At 38.6% G+C, this 21,218-nt stretch overlaps 1 protein-coding gene and 1 long non-coding RNA gene across 3 annotated transcripts in view; one reads left to right on the forward strand and one right to left on the reverse strand.

The window, feature by feature from the left end:
• The window catches only part of PALLD (palladin, cytoskeletal associated protein), a 205,767-nt gene that overhangs the window by 52,562 nt on the left and 131,987 nt on the right, over positions 1-21,218 (forward strand). The gene's annotated exons all lie outside the window — the stretch shown is intronic.
• LOC109309737 lies at positions 404-3,111 on the reverse strand. Its single transcript, XR_002101026.1, has 2 exons — positions 2,205-3,111; positions 404-1,652 (listed from the first exon to the last, which is right to left on the reverse strand). It is a non-coding gene; the product is annotated as an uncharacterized LOC109309737 (long non-coding RNA).

Consider the following 21,218-nt stretch of genomic DNA (forward strand, 5'->3'; position numbering starts at 1 on the left):
TCAGGTAGGGTAGTGCTGAGATATATTAGCTGCAGTATGCTAGTTCCTGTTACAGTTGTACTACTTTTGTTTTTTTGAAGTCATGCAGTTATTAAGGTAGTTGAGCTTGAGCAATAGCATCAAATCTAAGAAGCAAAGTAAAGCAACATAGACTTCCACTGATATACCTCAAGCAATGCTTAATGAATAACAAATTAATCTGCCTGTTCACAGGGTTTCTATTTTTAAAAAAGAAAGTATGCACAACTTGTTTTCTCCACTCTATATTTTCCTTTTCTTCATTCAGTGATCCACTTTAATCAAATCAAATGCTTTTTATTTTATTATTAAATGCTCATTACTTATATTATTGGCAATATACACTTTTATCTTCCAGAGAGTGATTATTCCAAAGATGTTTAGGTTTTTTATCTTCAAACTTTAAATATTTATAATTATTAACTTGTCATTTCACAGAAAATAACAGGTAACATTTAAAGTTCATATCTAAGTGAAATATCTTCTAAATATGTCATATCATATACATCATATGATAAATTCTTTTGACAGTTCATCCATTTAAAAATGCATGATGTGGATAAGAATCGTGTAGGTTTTGTTGATGAACTTTTCCAAAACAACCTGTTAAATTAGAAATTTGAGTTGAACGCAGTTTGAGATATTTAGTTCCCAAATGAGTATAGTACAGTTTTCAGGTTTTAATTAATTCAAGATGAACAATGCTAATAAAACAAAGATCTGCAGTAGAATGGTTAACTGTCCTCTTGTTTGTTTGTTTATCTCCCTCATTGTCTGGAGTAGTTCCTGAGTGACATTGCAGACCTGCTTTTCAGGTAAATGCTTTTCTAATTTAAGTGACACTTAGTCAGATCATCCCCTGAGATTAGAAAGGAATACAGTGCTTATAAATTAATAATTTTACAAATCTGTTATAAATTGCAGGTGTGGAAGTAGTTATCTACACAACATATTTATAGACCTTGTATAGCAGAAAACAGTCAGTAGATTTAAATGTTTTACTTTGTTATTAATTTCCATACCTTGTCTTCCTAGACCATCAACTAACAGGCTTAATTTTGCTCCAGTTGACATCAACTGGAGCAAAATTAGGCATATTAACTGATGACCTTGAGAGGTAAGGAAGCTGATATCAGTGAGGTTTTGACTACACTGACATCAGGATTAAACCAGCAATGCATTTATCTAAGAATATCAGCATTCCATAAAATACACAGGTTCATAGTCTTCCTGAGAAGTAGGTAAATATAGTACAACTTTTCTGCACACGGGTAGACTGAGGTTCAAAGGTCAGTCAGCTAATTCAATAACAGAAAGATAACCCAATAAACTCATCAGTTCAGTTGCTAATTCTGAATACCATTCTCTTTCTTTAGCCAAAGTACTTATATCTTTTGGGATTACTGATAGAGAATAAAGGCAACAGAAGCAAAGGAGGATTACAAGACTTTTTATACTACTAAATACAATATTTTACAAATGGCTACAATTACAGTAATTGTATCACTAACAGCATTTAAGATTGATATTAATTTCCCATTATAATCCCCATTTTAATTCCACACTTAAATTTATAACAAATTAATGGACCTCCTTGAAGTGATGTGTAGCACATCTCCCATCATGTGAGTTTTCTGGAAAATTGGAAAAAAATCAGAAACGGTGGTGTTATATGTTATGGTATTTTGAAAATACATAGGAAATTCCTTTTCAGAAGTGTTCCCATACATCCAGAATTGTTTAATACTAACAATGGGTACCCAGATTGAAAAATGTTTTCTCATTGAATATTTGTTCTAGATAAACACCTGAAGGGTGAAGTTAGTATAGTTGATGAATGCCATCAGGAGTTTTATTTTTTCATTGTATTACCTCTCAGTGGCTAGTCTGCATTTTTATTTCTTGCAGTATTGCTGAAAGATATGCTGAATCAAATTTATACCTCATTCAAATCTGTTCTTTCACTTCTGTTCCTTGTAATGGTACCAATAGTTGAAGTATTTGTGTTGCAGGTATAGCTATATCATCATCAGTTAATTAACTAAGATGTCCTAAACTGCTGTTTTTCACTACACTTAAAAGCTAATGGTTCCTGTGTTTACTATGTTTTACTCCTATACCAATTTTTGCTTTTAACTCTGAAAATTGTGATGATATCAACCAGCATGTTACATTAGAACACTTACTTGTTCAAGAGTACAGTTAGTTTAATTGTATTTATAGTTGGTGGTTTGCTTGACAACACCTAACAACAGGTTCCATCTCAAAGAAAATGAAAAATATTATTTTGGGGTGCAAAAAGTTTTAAGTATTCTCTTATAGTTTTTATTGCCAATATTTTCCCAAGAATTACCTAATCAGTTTTGTTTATGCATCATAACTTACTGTAACTCTTCTTTCATGATACAAGTTTACACATTTAATGAGAACACAGTATAAAGTTTTGGTACTGTGTAGAAAATAGTTTTGTAAAAATCTTTTTGATGAACTGGTGCATGTGAAGAAGAGTGAATGAATGGCAGACTGAAACAGCAAAAGAGACATTTATATAATACTATATTATTTTCAGTCTATGCTTATGTACACAAATACATATTACCTAGTTAATTTCATTAAAATATAATGGTAAGATTATAAGAAAAAGATGGGATAAAAATGTATCAAAATGACTGACATGAGAACTAGGTAAAATTACACCTCCTAACTAGACAGTCAAGAAAACTTTTTAGCTCTAGCTGATTCTTATCAAAGACTCTTTTTACTGGGGGTTATTAACACATTTAAGGCTTCCTGCTATGAACTGTGTAGAGAATACAATTGTTGTGTAACAGTAGGAACATAACAGTCTGTTATTCTGATTTCTAACAAGTTAAATATGCAGGCTATTCTCCAATACCTGAAGAACTGCTTTCAAGAGGAGCCATAAGTCTGACATTAAAAAAAAATTAAGGCCAGTTCCTGTAGTTTAGAGAAGTGAGCCAACAGCTAAAGTCTCCATCCTGCTGTGCTGGAAAAGAACTATCCTGTTATTGCTTGATATCAAAAGGGGACATATGAAGACAAGTTGTGAATAATGTTTCCAGAATTGTTTCATAGATTGTACAGGGCTGGAAGGGACCTTGCAGATCATCTGGTCCAGCCCACCCTCCGCCCCGCTCTAGGCAGGAAGACAACTGGAGTCAAGTGACTCCAGCAACATGACTGTCCAGTCTCCTCTTGAAAACCTCCAGGGTCGGTGACTGCTCCACCTCTGGAGGGAATTTATTCCACAGTCACCCTGACTATGAAGGAGTTTTTACTGGTATTAAGCCTGGAGTGGCCTTCCAGTTTATATCCATTAGTCCTGGTCTTCCCCGGGGTGCCCTAGTGAATAGCTGTTCACCAAGCTCCTGATGCACTCTTCTGATATAGTGGTAAGCTGTTATCAAGTCCCCTCTCAACCTTCTCTTCTTTAGGCTAAAGAGGCTTAAGTCCCTCAGCCTTTCCTTGTATGGCTTGCCTTGCAAGTCCGTGATCATACGGGTGGCTCTTCTCTGGACCCTCTCAAGTTTTTCCATGTCCTTATTGAACTGGATGCAGTACTCCAACTGTGGTCTCACCAGTCTCACCAGCACTAAGTACAGCAGGAGTATCACTTCCTTAGTTTTACACGAGATGCGTCAGTTGGTGAATGCCAGCGCGTTGTTTGCCCTGCTGGCCATAGTGGAGCAATCTACACCTGCAGTTAATGCTCACAAATAAACTCCAGAGCTTATTCACCCAACAGAGTGAACTTGGTCCTCTGGTTGATGGCAGAGACCAGACTATACTTCCCTTTGGCTTTGCAGTCCCAGGGCAACTGACCAGCAAGTTGAGCAGTAAAGTGTTCTTTCTGGCAGGGAGGGAGGAAGCAAGCTCCCTGCCGCTTCTCCTTCTTCATCTGATGGATGAGGCCAGACTAGAATAGGCTAAAATAAAAATCTTTTCCCCCTTTTGTCACAGGAACTTGGTAGCTCAAGTGAAATAACAGATTTGCAAAAAATGGAAAATGAAAATGTTGAGCTGCCAGGTCTGGGGGAAGAAGAAGCAGGATCCTTGCTTTCAAGTTCACTGTCACCAGATATATGATGCACCATGAGTAATTGTTCAAGACAGTCAAATTTTTTTATCAGTCTTTGTGGACAAAATGTCAAGAGAAGATCAAGAAAAAGCAGATGAGACATTAGCTTGAACTATATTTGCAAATGGTACACCCTCTTTCAGTAACTGAAAATCAGTACTGGAAGGAACATTACAGACTAATTTGCCCATCATATAAGTTATCACTTATCACATTCTCTCTCAGATAGACAGTATGACAGAGTTCAAACAATGGTTATATCCAAAGGATTGGTCAAGTAGAATCACTGACTCTGATGTCAGATGAATGGACTGATATACAAGGAAATCCTTTATTTAACATTATGTTATCAACACCTGAACCAAAATTCCCAAAAGCAGTTGCTACTAAATCTTCTCATCATACAGGTGAATACATAGCCAAATTACTGAGTGAAGAGATTGAAAGTGCAGGTCCCTTCAGCCCTGATAATGCGAGTAACATGAGGGCTGCATAACACATATTAAAGGCAAATTATCTTAATTTAATAGTATTTGGCTGTCTTGCTCATGGGTTGAATCTTCTGGCAAAGGACGTAGTAAGGGTGAATACAATGAAGACAATATTGGCAACCTGCAAAATGATTGTGAAGGTAGTCAACAATCATCATGTTGCTAATCAGACTTTGAAGAAATTATAGAAAGAGAAGCAGGGGGAGGAAAGTGCCCTTTTATTGCCAGGAGAAACTAGATGGGGCTCAGCTACAAAGTGTTTACACAGCACGCTGTGCACACAGAACTGTTTGCAGTGTGCTTCAACAGATGACACAATATCCCAGATTATGCACATTTGGAAGCAGGTTCTTGACAACGTGTTCTGGGTTCAAGTTCAAGGAGTATTCAATTTGCTACTACCAATTTCAGTGGCTGACAAGAAACTTCAAGGAGATACACCAAGCCTTTCAAATAGTCCATAGATATTCAGACACCTGAATGAAAATCTAATCGAGTTTTTGCTGCCTTCACCTCTATCCAAAAAAGAATTAAAACTGTTTACTAAGAGAGCTGAGTTTTGCTTTCATCCAGTTCATCTGGCAGCAAACCTTTTGGATCCTCAACACAGAGGACAATATTTATCAGAAGATGAATTATCTACTGCTCTCGATACAACTATGGAAGTAGCTAAGAATGTCCCCAACATTAACAAAATAGCGGGGATGACAGACATTGCCAAGTACCATACGAAAGAAAAACTTTGGAGCAAAGACATCATTTGGCAGGCAGATGATGTCTCCTCTCACATAGTGGAAGGGATGCTATACCACCCAAGTGTTGTCCAGGATTGCTCTAAGGATCCTAAGCATTCCACCAACAGCAGCTTCTTGTGAGCAGAACTGGAAGGCTTTCAGCTCAATCAAGACAAAAAAAAAAGGAATAAACTAAAAAATGAACGCACTGCTAAGCTTGCTTGTATTTGTCAAAATCTCTTGCTTCTGGAGAATCAGTCAGAAGCACAATTAGTAAAGAAGATGCAGTGTGATAAGTTGCCCTTGCCCATAGATTCATTGGTAAAACCATCCTTTGGCGAAAGAAAATGTGGTTCAAGTAGTTCTGAATCAGAGTTGCCTCAATCCGATTCTGAAATGGAATTAACAAGTAGTGCAAGTGATTCTACAGATAGTGACAGTGAAACTGGAGGTGCCGCAGTGACCTCAGTGGAAGAGAGTTAAACTCTATTGAAGTAGATGAGTGGATAACCATGGCATATAATGCCCAGTTCTTTGGGTGTGCTAAAATTAGTGTCAACAGTTTTCAGTGCCTTTGTTTTTTTCTTTAAATTTAAACGAACAATGTAAGGGAAGTACATGGTATTGTGTATTGTCTTTAAATTGTTACAAGTATTCCAACAAAAATTTCTTTCCACATAAAGCTTTGAATGTGTTTGAATATAACATTTAAACCACATTAAGAGTGCTGTATTTAATTTTTTTCCTAATAAAATGTTTCAGTTCAAATACTTGTGGCTATTGGGACATAAAATTAACATGGGGGTACTTTTTTAGTTTTTTTACTAAACATAAATCAAATAAACATGCTTAATCAGATCACGCTCTATTTAGGGCATTTTTCTGGAAAACCCACATCTCTGGCTCCATATGCTATGAAGGGCCCAATTGGGGCATGAGGGTGCTTCAGTGTGGGGCTAGCTGGAAGCAGCCCTCATGCTGAAGCACCCTTGTGCTCTAGCCAGCTCCACCCACACATCCACAATTGGTGGAGCCCTGTCCTAGCAACCAACCCAGGGCTGCTCCAATGGGGCTCCATGTGCACTGCAGGGCAGTGGGGAAGAGGGGGGCAGGGCTGGCTGAGTCATGAGGGTGCATCAGCACCGGGGCTGCCTGCCAGCTAGCTCTGCACTGAAGTATTCCATGCCCTAGTCAGCTGGAGCAACATCTACACATGAACTGCTGTGCATGAAAAAACTCCACAGCAGGATAGTTACTTGTATTTTTTGGCTAAGTATAGACAGTCAAAAAGCCTGAGACTGAGTTAATTAATTATTTGCCGGTTAATCTAAACTGCAGAGATTTAACCAATGAGCAAATGAACAGACACTCACTTTTGATTCTAGAAATGCAGCCACCATGCCTGCAGTGGCCCAAGCCAGAAGCCGGAGGGTGCTACAGCATGCCTCCCTGCTGGGCTACAGCAGACAGCTTGGGCCAAGGCTAGCCTGCCTACCCTGTCAGAGGGGTTTGTGAGGAAGGCGCAAAGCATCCTGGGATGCTGGGGAACTGTGAGCTAACTTGAAACTGGAGGGGACCTGGGACAAAAGTTCAATAAACCAATTTAACCTAAATTGCTTAAGTCTGATACTACATCCATTCAGGTTTATCTTAGACTGGCTTTGACCATTTTGAAAGCAGTGTATGTGCACTGGACTTCTGTTGTGTTACAGATTTGAACTGTTTTTTGATCACTTATACTGGTTTATGTGTAATTGCTGTCCCTGTCCTATAAGACTATCATGCTCCAGAGTTTATTAGTTTCATGCATCCCAGTAAGGGCACACGTGTAGACACTGAGATGTTTATTGCACAGTTAATTAGTCAACTGCGTGGTAAACATATTGTGTAGATGCACCTAGTGAGAAGTAAGTATGTATTATGGACCCTATGACTCAGAAGTCATAATTCTACAACTTTCATCCCATGGGTGCCTTTCATTTGTGATAATGAATTCAACCACGTATAAATCCAACCCATCCGAAATTTGAAATTCAAAGCATGAAAGACACTTTCCAAAATTAGCATGGGTATTTAAAAGAAAAACAATGTTTGCCAACATATTGATGTTTGCCACATATTGCCTGTGTAGATCTGCGAGTAATGTTATATACCTATATCTTAAAGGTTTTGCTTCATCAAGTGTGTTCACAGGATAGGAAGAGAATCTTAAAAAATATCCCCCTCTCTCCCACCAAAAAAGGGATGAGGCCACACAGCATGCTTATGATATTAGGTTTGCTCTGCCAGTTCTGAGCAGGAGAGAACATGCATGTCAAATCCTTTTCTAACCAAACCTCTGAAATCTGGCAGAGATTATAGCAAGCTAAAGGTAACTCTTATTTTCGAAAGTAACCTTATGTAACCTGTATAATCAAGTAACTGACTACAAGTGAGGCCTCAAGCAATCTAAACTGGCTCAAGACCTTAAGTAAATGATTTCACTGTTTCCAAACAGAGATAAAGATAACACAGAGCTCTAAACAGGTTTGAGTGATCAAGATGCACTTCTTGCACTAAAAACATTGCTTAATCTCCAAGGAAGAATACTGATAAAAAAAAACCTTTGTTGTCATCTTGAAATGATTTCAAATGCATATGACTGCAAAACCAAAAATGAAGGCACAAGCTTGGAGTTGGTATCCCACATTGTTTTCAGCCAGGATAGAGGCGCATGATCCGTCACCAGTGTAAAGGGGGCTCCTAGGAGGTAATCACATAGAGCTTCAAGTGCCCACTTTATAGCTAGGCATTCTTTTTCAGTGACTGAATACTTCTGCACTTGGTGTGGCAGTTTTCAGTTTATATACAAGATTGGATGTTCACCGTGCTTGAAGTTCTAAGACAGAATGGCTCCAAGACCTCTTTCTGAGGCATTTGTCTGTACAGTGCACTAGTATTCAAAATCCAAGCTGCCTAATACAAGCACTATGCATAGTTTCCTTTTAATCTCTCCAAATGTCTCTCGCACACCTGGTCCACTGTATCACCCAGGGTGCACTGTTGTGTATTTTGTCGATCAGAGGGACAGATATAGCAGAGAAACAAGGAATAAATCATCAGTAACAACTAGCTAGTGCAAGAAAGGAGTTCAACTGCTTTTTTGTCTTGGGAACCAGGGGTCTTTATTAAGGCCCTCACCTTGTCAATAAGGGGCTTGATTTGCCCATTGCCCAAAGTGTAGCTTATAGCCAAGTCTGCATTTTGTTGGGTTAGCTGTAAGTCATGTGGTTCATAGCAAGTGTAGTACCACCCTGACTTGTTGGAGATTTTCCCCCCAGGTGGTCATGAGTATAAGTACATCATCAGGATATGCAGCGGTGTACTGACTATGTGGCTGCAACACTTTATCCATGCATTGACCTGGTATTGCAGTGCTTCCAGGACCGGTGCAAAAAAACAGAGAAAAAAAAAAAATTTAACCATTAGCCTTTGGAAGGGGGCTAGGTCACTGTGGAGTCTGAAAAGAAGAGTCTGGAGTTGATCCAGCCCCCAAGGTGTTGCACATGCCATTAGCTCCCAGGATTCTGGGGTTAGAGGAATCTGCCAGTACTGTTTTATTAAATCCTAATGTCATTATTTATTTTGCCTTCCCCTGGCAATCTTCAAAAAGTGTCTTGACACCCATCTTGCTGGGCTCATCTGATCCTACCAGTCTTTCCTGCCCAAGTGCAGGGGGGCTGGACCCAATGATCTGTAAGGTCCCTTCCAACCCCTAACAACTATGAAACCACAGTAATTCATCACTTTGAGGCATGGGATAAGTATCAAACACCTCAACTGACATCTCATTCAGTTTCCAAAAGTCTGTACAGAATCAGATTTTCCTGTCTGGTTTGAGCACTAGAACAATAGGGCTACTTTATTCACTGGAGGATCCCTCAATTACATCCATCTCCAGCATGCTTTGCATCTCCTTTTTAACAGTTTTGTACATAAAGGAGGTCCTCCCAGATTTAGATGTGAAGATCTCTGGGAAGGCCTCCACTAAACCCCAAACCCCTGTTAGCTGAGCGTTGAACAGGTTTTCTCCCAGGACAACACTACTGTTTGGGTTTTGAGGAGTATCTGTCCCCTGCCCTGTTTCTGTTGTTGTCAGAAGGTTTCCTTAACATAACTGGGTTCCCCATCATCTCCCTGTCAGGAAACCTCATAATCCATCTCTGCAACTCACCTTACAACATTGTAGGGCCCCTGACATTTGGCCATCAACTTGTTCTCCTCCAGTGGGACTAACAACAGGACCCCATTTTTGAGTTGATATACTTGGAGTCAGACATTTCAGTTGTAATGTTGTTACTGGGCTTGTTGTGTATGAATGTACCAGGTCCAGCCATCCCCAGAATCAAAGAAAATATTGAACAGCATTTTGTGCTTGCAGCCCCTGTGTTTTCCAGGCCTTCCAGAGGATGTCTAGTGTGCCCCTGGGTTATCTTCCATACAAAAATTTGAATGGCAAGAAATGTGTTAAGGATGGGGGAACCACTTGAATCACAAAAGTAAATATGGTAACAATGTATCCCACTTCCGGGATTCTGCTCCACAAACTTTGTGAACATCCCCTTTAGAGTCTGATTGAACCATTCCACTAACCCATCCATCTGGGGGTAGAGACTGAGGTTCGGAGTGAGTGAACTCTCAGGAGGGACTACACCACCTCCACCAGCCGTGATGTAAATGTGGTGCCTTGGTTTGTGAGTATTTCTCATAGCAGCCCTACCTGAGAGTATATCTTCAACAATTCTGTTGTCACTCTCTGAGCTAAGGTATTCTGAAGAGCTGCAGCCTCCAGATAGCAGGTCACATAGTCTATCAGGACCATGATGAAGTGGCATCCTCTGGTGCTCTGTTCCAAAGGACCTACAATATCTACTGTCACAAGTTTAAAGTGGGTTCCAACCAGAGGTAGAGGTACTAGGGAGGCCTGTTGTCTGGGGCTACCAACTGACAATTTGAATAGGATTGACAATACCTCTGAATTTCTTCATGAGTCCCTAGCCAGAATAACCAGGCAAGCACCCTCTCTTTACTTCCAGGTGGCCCACCCAACATACAATGCATGCTAAATTTAGGACTTGACTTGGTGCGACTTGAGTGTCAACAACTGGGGTTTCCAGGTTGTAGTAGCCTAGTCGTTAATGTCCCTTACTAGGTCCTCTCCATGTAGTTCAGAACGGGGATTCTGAGCATCTTTCCCATTCACTGTGGCCAGTTGACTGAAGAAACAAGCAAATACTGGGTCTTTTCACTGGCTCTGAACAAAATCAGGTCCTCCTTCAACAGGTACTCTCTCCCAAGTTGGGGGGGAGGGTTTATTTTGGGAGAAGCCTGCATCCTCTACATTTTCCTCAAGTCCACTGAGCTTGCATTGGACCTCAGCTCCCTTTCTGGACCTTTTACCTGACCCCCTTTCTATTCTGAGGGTTTTTTTCTGGGTCCTTTGCCATTCTTAGCATGGGAGGGCTTGGGTTCTTAAGATCTTGGGATTGAAGGGGGATTTGTCCCTGAGTCAGTGCTGAAGAAGAGTTTGTGGTTATTTATCTGATCTAGTCTTTGCTTCTCAGTGCAAAAGCTTGGTTAGTGGGTCCCAATATGAACCCACTATCACCGGATGGAAAAGATGGTAGGCTACCACTGTTGTTAAACTGGCTGTCTGGGCCCTGTCACCAACTGCCACTTGGCAATAGGATAGGGCTGGGTATCCCCAGGTCACATAGGAACTGAATTTTGGGCAGGGTCCACCAGCTATTCTTGCACAAAGGTTTGGGCTGAGCCCGTGTCCACAAGTCTCAGAACTTGGACATCTCCTACCAATGGAGAGTATATATGCTGTCTGTTCGGAAAAGCACTGATTTTAGTACATGTTAACTATCTGCAACAGGGTGACCTGTCTCCTTAAGAGAAAGCAGCTAAGATAGTTAAATTGAAGGGCTGCAGCTGTGTGAAGGCTAATGAGGGCATGGCACTGGAACTCAAAAAACCCAGTTAGCAGAAGCACAGGAGGAAAATAAAGAAGAAGCACCAGAGGTAGGGAACCACTGAGCTAAGAGGAGGACAGACCTGGAAAAGGAAACCTGAAGCCACAGTGGACCCATATCAGGGTCCAGGTTGATAAGGCTCAATTGGTTACTTATTCTGTGTGGTGAAGGATTGCATATAACTATATACAATGGCTATAAGTTTTTCAGTTGAATGTCTTAAATTTCTTATGAAAAGAAAATATTAAACTCGATCTTAAACCTTTGGTGCTGATATTTTTATTCAAATTGACTTGATGATAAAAAATAAAATAAATTTAAGGTCTCCTTAAACAAAAACAAAGCTAAAAAAAAAGTTCTGCATCCACTCCATATAAATTCTTTTGGTCATGAAAAGGATTGTGTGGACCACAAACCTTATAGATCATGAAAAAGGATGAGTTTCCTGGGTGGAAGCCTATTACTGAGATGAACCTTCCACTACTTTGAAAGTGAATTTTTTTAGCCTAGCTAAGAGCAACTAATTGGAATGCTTCACCAAGAAAGTGTCTGCCAAATAGTTCAGTGCCATGTAATGTGACTAACCTTTGCAAAATCCTGGTTGGGGTTCCTGATGCTGCAGATGCTTTCCTCTCAGAACTGGAAATTGCCTATACACCGTTTCCAGAAGTAGTGCAGCTGTGTTGGTGCAATGTTGCAGGCAGGTCAGTTACTGCTGATGAGGGGCAGATGTAATCAGAGGCAGTTTTGGAGGCATATCTGCTCAGGAGGTAGCATGGTTTGGGTGGGGTGCAGTTTGGCTGTAAACAGCTACTGCTGTAGGTTCTTTTCCAATGTGTTTGTGTCTTACCTTTTTGGCAAACCACCTAAATTCCAGGAGAAAAACCCTACAACTTCCTGGCTTAGCCATGTATGTACAGATAACCTATGAATACATATACGCACCCTGCTAAAATCAATAGTAAAATGCTCACTGACTTAAATAGTGGTGAAATAACCCTAAATTACTATGCTTCTTGTTTGAATGAGGAACATGTCAGACATATTTAAAACTCAGAGGACTTTGTTAAACAGGGTCTGCAAAGGATTCTGGGAGCCTTCCTGTGGTGCTGGAATGTAATAAAAGATCAGTGCTATATTACATGCGAACAATGATTATGTTTTGGGAAATAACTTAAATCTAACTTTAGTAAGAAAATATTGAACAGCTGTTTCTTAAGCTTATACATCACTTGCTGCATATCCAGTTCTAAATCTTGGGTTCATAACCATGGAAAGGTTCAGAAAAAAATATTAGGCACCTATAACAGCTCTTTGCCAAGGAAAAATGAAGTGTAGCATTATTAAAATTTTTATGGTGTTACAGTAAGTAAAAGAAACCTGCTTTTTATGTTTGTCATTTATTTTAGCTGTAAACCTCAAGGAAAATAACATATTAACTTTTTTACTAGTTTTCTGTGCCCGTTTTTTCATGCTTAGAACACTGGAATTCATGTTTTTAAAATTGTGTATCAAGTTTCTATTTACTGTTTTAATACCCTGTACTCAATAAATCAGAGTCTATTTTTAGGAATTGTCTAAGGACTTAACTTTAGTTTGTCAACAAACAGTTGTTTTCATGTCGAAGTATCAAACTTCTTTAATTTGTGTTTGAAACAAGATTTTTCTTTCCCAGCAACTAGAGAAACATTTAATGAACTTTAGAAAGCTATGCAACAAAGCTAGGACAAAAAATTATGTTGAACATAAAATGCACAGAGTACTGTATCTTTGCTCAAAATGTAGGCATAAATCTGAAAAATGACAGTCTTTTATAGGTAAGATGCTGTTGTTAAGGGCCGTTTTAGTAATCTGTCATTTTTTAATTTTAAAAATAGCTGAGAGTAGGCCTTTCAGACTTCAACTTTGAGTTGCAATATCCTGAGTACTCATTTTCTGTGGCTTTCCCTGAATATCCAGTTAATTCCATCTATGTATGTGACTTTTTTTAAAGCAATCATAAGAATAAGCATTATCCTACTTGTTTTAGCCAAAAATTCAGATTGGTTTTGTTCTTGCTTTGATACCATTGAATCTCTTTCTTTTTCTGGTTAGAAAAGTTACACTGTTACACATCCCTTTGAAAAGAGCTATAAATGTTAGCCAAAAAGCAAAGAAAGGGTTTTTTTCACTATAGTAATCATTAAATCTCTTCTAAGCATTTGCTGACCATTTGCAGCCCAAGTTTTTTTTCCCAATATAGTAATCATTCCGTCTCTTCTAAACATCTTTCTGTAAGCCCTGCCCCCTCCCTCATAGGTTACATGTATTATGCAATTAACTGGTAAATTGTACAAATAATTTAGACCAGGTACACATTCAAAGTAACGATCATGCTATTAAGAGGCTCAATTAACTATAAAGTTGGAGCTGGAAAATGTGCAATAACTTTATAGCTGGTTTCTATTTAGCTTTAATTTGCATGTGTGAAAGGGTCTCCCCCATTGCTGGGAGCCCTGTTAGCTGAGGGGGCCCTTAGCCCTGGTAGTAACCCACAGCTGCTTGGATGGACAGTCCCATAGCTAGCAGGACTGTCAGTTCTGGCAGCATCATGGCTGCTGGGACCGAGAGTCGGCTATGGGACTCACAGCTACAGGAGCTTGCTACTTGCCTGTGCCGGGGGGCCGAGACGAGATGGCAATCCCAGACTCCTCCTATACTGACAATAAGGCATGATACCATCTGATGCTGGATCCCACAAACATGACTCCTACCATTCATGTGTAGTATGACAGGAGGCCCAATTTTGTGGATTGCACATCAGGTCCTATCAGGATGTCTAAACAGCTCCTAATACATTCCTCTCCAGTTCTTGACATTATGATATTCCACAGATATTTTAGAATTTAGAAAGAGTAGATTTATTAAAACATTCATTATAAACACCTAAAACTGACCTGAAATCTAAGATTCTTAGGTCTAGAGTAAGAGATTAAGGAAAAACAATTTGTTTAAAATGAAAATAAATATCCTTCCTTGCTTTAAAATGTTTTAATAGTATGCTTGAAACAGCTGTTTTTCTACCTCATAATGATCATATGATGATGACTGCCATAGGTATGTGATACTTTGGAATTATTCTCTTTTTTTGTTTAATGTTTTTTGGTATTTGGAAAAGTGCACGTTAAGCTATTCCATTGTCAGAGGGATATGCTGAATGGGCAGTCCTGAAAACAGTGGCCCCTGATGTAGTCATTTGAACATATACAGCATAAGCAACTTCAATACAAGTTTGCTTGTACAACTGCAGCAATGTGTCTGCAATCTGTACTGGAAGGATTTCCTCACAGGATGAGAATAATTCAGACTCTTGACTTTATCTCTCTCTCTGAGATAATACCCAGCAAACGTGTTTCTAATGGTTGCTAATTATGTCAGGAGCACACGTACTAGGAAGTTGATACTACCAATTCCTTTCATCTGGACAAGTGCCTTATACTTATAACTTCTAGCTTCCTAAGATTTGGTTTATGGTATAATTCAGTTTAATTTTCTACAAAGGTGTCAAAAGGATAAAGGCAGACAAAGTTCTGAGAGACTGGAGAAAGAGTAGTTGTCTTGTGAGAAGTATGCACCCTCAGGTAATTGGGTATTTTGTCTTTGATAGATTTTTGGTATGTGTTTATTCTGGTACACAGTTGTTGTTTGGTCTCTCCTACATATTTTCCATCAGGGCATTTAATGCACTAGATGAGATATATTGTATTTCTGGAGGTGCAGGTATAAGATCCTGAAATGGTGGTGGTTCTGTTGTGGGCTATACTTATTGTGGGAGTGATGGAGATGTGTTGGCAGGTTTTACATTTCCTGTCCCAGCATAGTATGGATCCATTGTGTCTGGATCAGTGTATTTTGGGCCATAGGAAGTTTACCCAAAATTTGCTACTGGTGATGAGGTTGGCGAGGTTTGGTGCATGTTTAAAAGCTAGGACGGACAATTCTGGAAAGAACTTTTTAAGAATTGGATCTTCTAGTATGGGTTGCAGTTGTTTCAGGGAACGATGGTATGTCATAACTAATGGTGTGTGATTCATGAGGGTTTTGTTTTTGTACTGCAGCAATTCTTCACATGGTATCTGGGTGGCTCTTTCAGAAGTGCAATCTATCTCTCTGGAGGAGTGTCTTTGTTGAGCAAAAGCCTTTTCGAGATTTGCAAGGTGACAATCAATGCAAATTCAGTGGTATTGGAGGGCTTGGCTGTATATTACAGCTTTTTTGGTGTGTTTAGGGTGATTATTGGTTCTCTGTAGATATGTATGTTGGTCTGTGGGTTTCTTGTATGTGGCAGTTTGTATTTTACCGTTCTGGATATTGATCAAAGTGTCTAAAAGGAAATGTTTGTGCTGGAGTATTCAAGAGAGTCTAATGGAGGGGTGATGATTATCGAATTTGTGATGGAAATCAATCAGAGATTGCAGGCTTTCTGTCCAAATGATGATGATGTCATCTATATAATTAAGGTATAGCATGGGTTTGTTGGTGGAGTTCTTGAGAAATTCTTCTGCCAGTTGGACCATTCAAAGGTTGGCATATTGTGGGGTCATTTTGGTGCGCATAGTTGTATCCACGGCCTGGAGGAAGTGTTGGTTATTGAAAGTGAAGTTATTGTGTGTAAGGATGAATTGTATAAGTTCAGTAATATCTTTAGGTCTGTGGTAATCTTGCTCTTGTCAATATGTAAGGCAGGCTTGGATGCCATCCTGGTGTGGGATGTTGGTATATAAACTGGTAACCAACACCCCCAGAATTATAAGATTGCATTTGTAGATTTCCAAATGAAACTGAGTTATGCTCAGTCTACTTTCCAGTCAGATGCCCCCAAATCACTCTGTGGCAGTCAGTTTCATAGGGAAACATTTCTGACCAAAATAATTAGCTATAGATTTAGCGGCTATCTTGACTTAATACTCATTCATTTTCACAAAATGCCAGTGGATATTTCTGATAAAAATAAAATTGTTTCTTTAAAACGGTTTTGTACAACTTTGACAGTCGATTTAATATACTTTATCAAAGCAAAACAAAATATCTGTAAAGATATTCGGAGGGAATTGAAGATAGTAGTTGCTGCTTGACTCATTACACATGCTGGTTGTTTTCAAACTTCCTAATGTCATGAAACCCTTTCTTATCACATCTTATATAGCACAGAGCCTCTACCCCTTGGCCCCATGGGCCTTGTAAGCTGACACAAAGCCAGGAAACCCAGCTCAGCAATGGCAGACCCCTATCCCCAACCAGCCTCTGTCCTTATCCCCAACCTCTTTGTGGAACCCTAGGATTTCATGAAAACCACCGACTACACACTAGAAGTCAGAATTCTTAGTGGGTAGTTATAATAACCTAATGACCTGCTGATATCTCATGAAAAACTTAGAAAAATGTTCTAATTAAAGGTAGTTCTAACTGTACACGATATATATAGTTTTATTCTTCCCTTAACTTTTTAGTACTAGCAATAATTTGATTGGAGGAGACCTTGCTCTTGGAACATGAAGAGAAGAGAAAAATGTTTTTAAATCACCTCTTAGGTTCCTAGTAGCATAAGAGTACAGGGATTATATCAGGCTTAAAGGGTTTTGTATCTCACAACTACTGCTTCTTATTTCTCCCTTCTGGCTCTCAGAAGCAAAGAATTTTAGCAATATGTGTTCCAGGTACATCCTTTTCTGCTTTCAGTCTGCTTTTATTATGCATACTAAATTAGAGGCTATGAGCAGAGTTGGCTTAAAACCCTTGTATCACTGTACACCACCTAAAGAGGCCCCATGATCAGGGACTTTGCTTAATGGGCTAGTTTGGGGTCATTTCAGGCTTATTTGAACAGCCAAAGTAGCATAAAGAGGCAAAATGCGGCTCAGAGTTTTGATGCATGAGTTTATTTGATCTTTTGGCTTGTTTACTTGCTCTTTATCTTGAAGTTATATTTTTTTGGAGTCTGACAGCTGAAGGTGTCAAAAATGTTCAGGACAAAAATCATTATAAAATCAGATTCTAAAGAAGCAACTACTTTTGAGACTGGTTTATGCTCCTACATTGAAATTTTACATTCTTCTCCCAAACAAATTTTCAGAAAGTTATTGCTTAGGGAGAGAGATGGTTTGTAGAGAACTCCACAGAACCTGAGTGTTAGTATTTATCTCCCAAACATGCATATAGGTGATAGGACAACAGCACAGCTCCTTTAGGCCTTACTAGTCCAGTTCATTGTCTGCCTTTTCCATAGACAGGTGTGAGTAACTGGCACCTGCTCCTTTAAAGTAGTGGCCTGTTCTCTGATGCACCCCCATTTCTGCACTTTCGGCTTGCTTATTTAGAACCATTACCAAGCCCATGATTAGAAAATAAATATAGAAAATAAAGGTTTCTCTGAGGGCAACCATACCTATTAGATTCTTTGGTGGTTTAGTGACACAGGAGAAATTGCATAGTCTGATTCCACCCACAACCAGCCAGTCTGGTTACAGTTCTATTGGATATCATTAAAACACAAGCCCTTGCATGAGAATCTGATCATATAGTAAGACTTCTCATAGATTACTGTTACCACAATAACTTCAAAAGATATAATCATAATACTAGACACCTATCACAAAATATTTTATTATAGTTTTTCCCATTACAGCAAACCTTCACTACATTGGACATATACTAAAATGAAGAACAGGAATTTAATCTAGTAATGCTCATTAGATCAAATTTCTAATGGTTATTAAAGGAAACTATGTGTATCACAGTCCCAAATAATTGTTAAAGTGGCACCCTGGTTACTATGAGTATAGTACTTAAATTCTTATTCTAAATGTTGTATCTTCATTTTAACTGTGTTATTCTTACAGTTAGAAAAGAGTGGTAAATTAGTTCACATAAAATAGTAGCAAAAATAAGAAAAATCCTTTTGTATGTGCAGGAATGATTTGGATGATTTGGATGTCCTTTTTCTCCCAGTTCAGCCTGGATTCAGAAATCTGATAAAGCAGCCTGTCCTCATTAGTCAAATATTTCAATCACAAACTTGTCATTGTCTGTTATCTCTGGTCACTACTCTCATTATCAAGAGCCAGATTTCAGAAATATGTGTGTAACTGCATATCTTCCTTATATGAACAGCTACTTTAAACAGCCATGCAAATTATATTTGGACATATCAGTTGGATATTTGTGGCAGCCACATTATGCATCCAGGTACAATTATGCTATTTGTATGTTGCAGTTGTTTTTGTATATTTCGACACTTGACACTAGAGCCATTATGTCCATGTTTTAATTTACATGAACTGTGACATTGTATATTTTGTTCCAATAGCTGCCTTGTATGAAAGTGATGAAGGGTGAAAGAGGGAATACAGATTATTCGCTTGTATATGAGGAACATGCTTTATTTTGACTGGAACATTCATTCAGTTTGGAATGAATCAGACAAACTTGCTGAACCAGAATCTTCTCCCTGTGGGCATGTATCTGTTTGCATGTATTTATCAGTCTGCTTAGAAACAGGCTGAGTAACATTTTAAGCATTGCCTTTTAGAGAAGAGTCTGAATGGGGTTTTTTTGTACAAAGAGAATATATTACGTATACTAAGGCAGCTTGTAACCACTTTATTGTAAACTGAAAAGAAGGGTTTAAAGTTTTTACTTCCTACCCACTTGTACACACTGTAAATTATTAGTTTTTTTCTCCTTAGTTAAAATTCCAAACTCCCATTTAATGTTGAAGGTTATAATTCCCTGTATCCTATTTTAGTCTCCCAAAGGGAAGTAATTCAGGAAGTCCATACTTTTGGGTAATTTCTTAACTCTTCAGGAGTAGCCTAGCCTGATAATCAGTTCTATTATCCTCCTGACCACCCATGGAGCTTTTTAAACTTAATCAGATTGCTAAAATGTTCAAGCCCACAAGCCTAAATGCTTACAAAATTAAAGCAAAACTTTTGCAAGTTGCTGGGTAGAAGAAAATATTTCGTAGCTAAAGGAATGCTAAAAATCTACTCTTTCTTGAGATTGTGGCCTGATTTCTTCTGAATCAAATCAATTCTTTCATTGTTGTCAGTTAAAGTCTATAGTTCACATATAATACACATTGAATACATCTACACAAAGCGTTTACTGCACAGTTGATTAAGTAACTATGGAGTAAATGTCTCAGCATCTATACACATACCCCTATTAGGGTGCACAAAGCTTATAAACTCCTCAGCAGGGTAGTACTTGTAAATACAAGTTTTTCATATGCAGCAGTGCACATGTAGACATCAACCTGACTGGCTAGAGCATGAGGGTACTTGAGTATAGAGACTACTTACCAGCTAGCCCCACACTGAAGCAACCTCCTGCCCCAGCCAGCCCCTCCACAGCACATTGAACCCAGTTGGAGCAGCCCCTGGAGACCTCCCAGGCCTTCTGCCAGCTGGGGCTTTTGCAACCTGGCTCAGTGTGCTGCAGTCTGGGCACACACATAAACAGTGCACTCAGGAGTTTCTCAGGAGCAATAAACTGTGAAGCAATAAACTCCATACTTTATTGCTGCACATTAATGCATGTATAGACGCTCCTCTCAAATCCAAGATTGTAAGTGATGCATTCCTAAACACAAATATAATTCTGTATAAATTAAGTTATGCAATTCTTGAAACTGCTGGTGAACTTTACATTATTACCTGAAAAGATTTGTTTCTATTTATTTCTTCTGTTGTGATTAGATATTATGGCTTTATTTGTAACTAAATTGGTGCGAGCAGTGTGACTTTGTTAGCATCATCAGAGGCCATAATTACAATTGTGTTGCAAGTTTTGTCTCTTGGAGTATATGAAAAGTTAAACCATGGAAAAATACCCATTATTAGTTGAGTGGTGTTAATGCTGAGCACATTGCCACTAAAACTTGCTTTGTACAGGCAATCAAAGGATAGTGTGAAACCACAAGTGCTGCTGATTATTGCCATGCAGTTAACAAAATAACATGGTGTAAAGCTTTACCTGCTGATTTGGATTAAAAGAGAAATTTGTCAACTCAGTAGCAAATTGAATTTAGGGACTATTAAAATTGGTTGGAACGTCACTTCAAAATATTTATACAAACAGTGACAAAGTATAAGGGTGCATTTGATCTTCTAAAAGTTGACACAAAGATAGCAACAAAGGAAGATTCCCATGTATCCAGATTGCTAAAACACAACCTTGCTGGTTGTTCAAGAAAAAACTAATAGTAATGAACATACTTTTGTATTCACTATAGGTCAGCCAAGTCTCATCTACTCTGCTTAGTACTTTTTTTCTTCATGCTTTTCTTGTCAGATCATTCACCATAAAATAATACTGTACATATACAAATGTTGATCTGGCTTTACAGCCCCAAATATCATGTGACTTAAGAATGATTGCCCCTATTCCATCCATTGCCCTATATTGAAGAGTGAGAGATCTTTTTTAAGTGCCCTTTGCAAGTTATATTGGCTGCAGTAATTTACAACAGTATTAGTGGAGACAGTGGCCAATTTAATAGTGAATTCCTTTGCATTAAAATGCTATTGTACACTAAATGAATGTCTTAATACTGTTATAAGCAAAAATTGTAATGAGGCATATATCTCATTAACATTAATTTAGTATCATGTACACACAGTATAGTATCTGCTAATATTGGCAAATTGAAGCTGACTGAATTTAGCTACTTAGGGAAGTATCTTGATCTTTCCAGATTGTTTAAATCATATTGGTATCATCGTTTCTATGGCTTTGCTTAAGTGTATACATATGGGCCAGTTTGTGAAAATCAGAAAGCAAGTACAAATCAAGGACATCTGGGAATACTTTTAAAAAA

The sequence above is a fragment of the Crocodylus porosus genome, unplaced genomic scaffold, assembly GCF_001723895.1.
Source record: "Crocodylus porosus isolate Cpor-Errol unplaced genomic scaffold, CroPor_comp1, whole genome shotgun sequence".
NCBI classification, from domain to species: Eukaryota; Metazoa; Chordata; order Crocodylia; family Crocodylidae; genus Crocodylus; species Crocodylus porosus.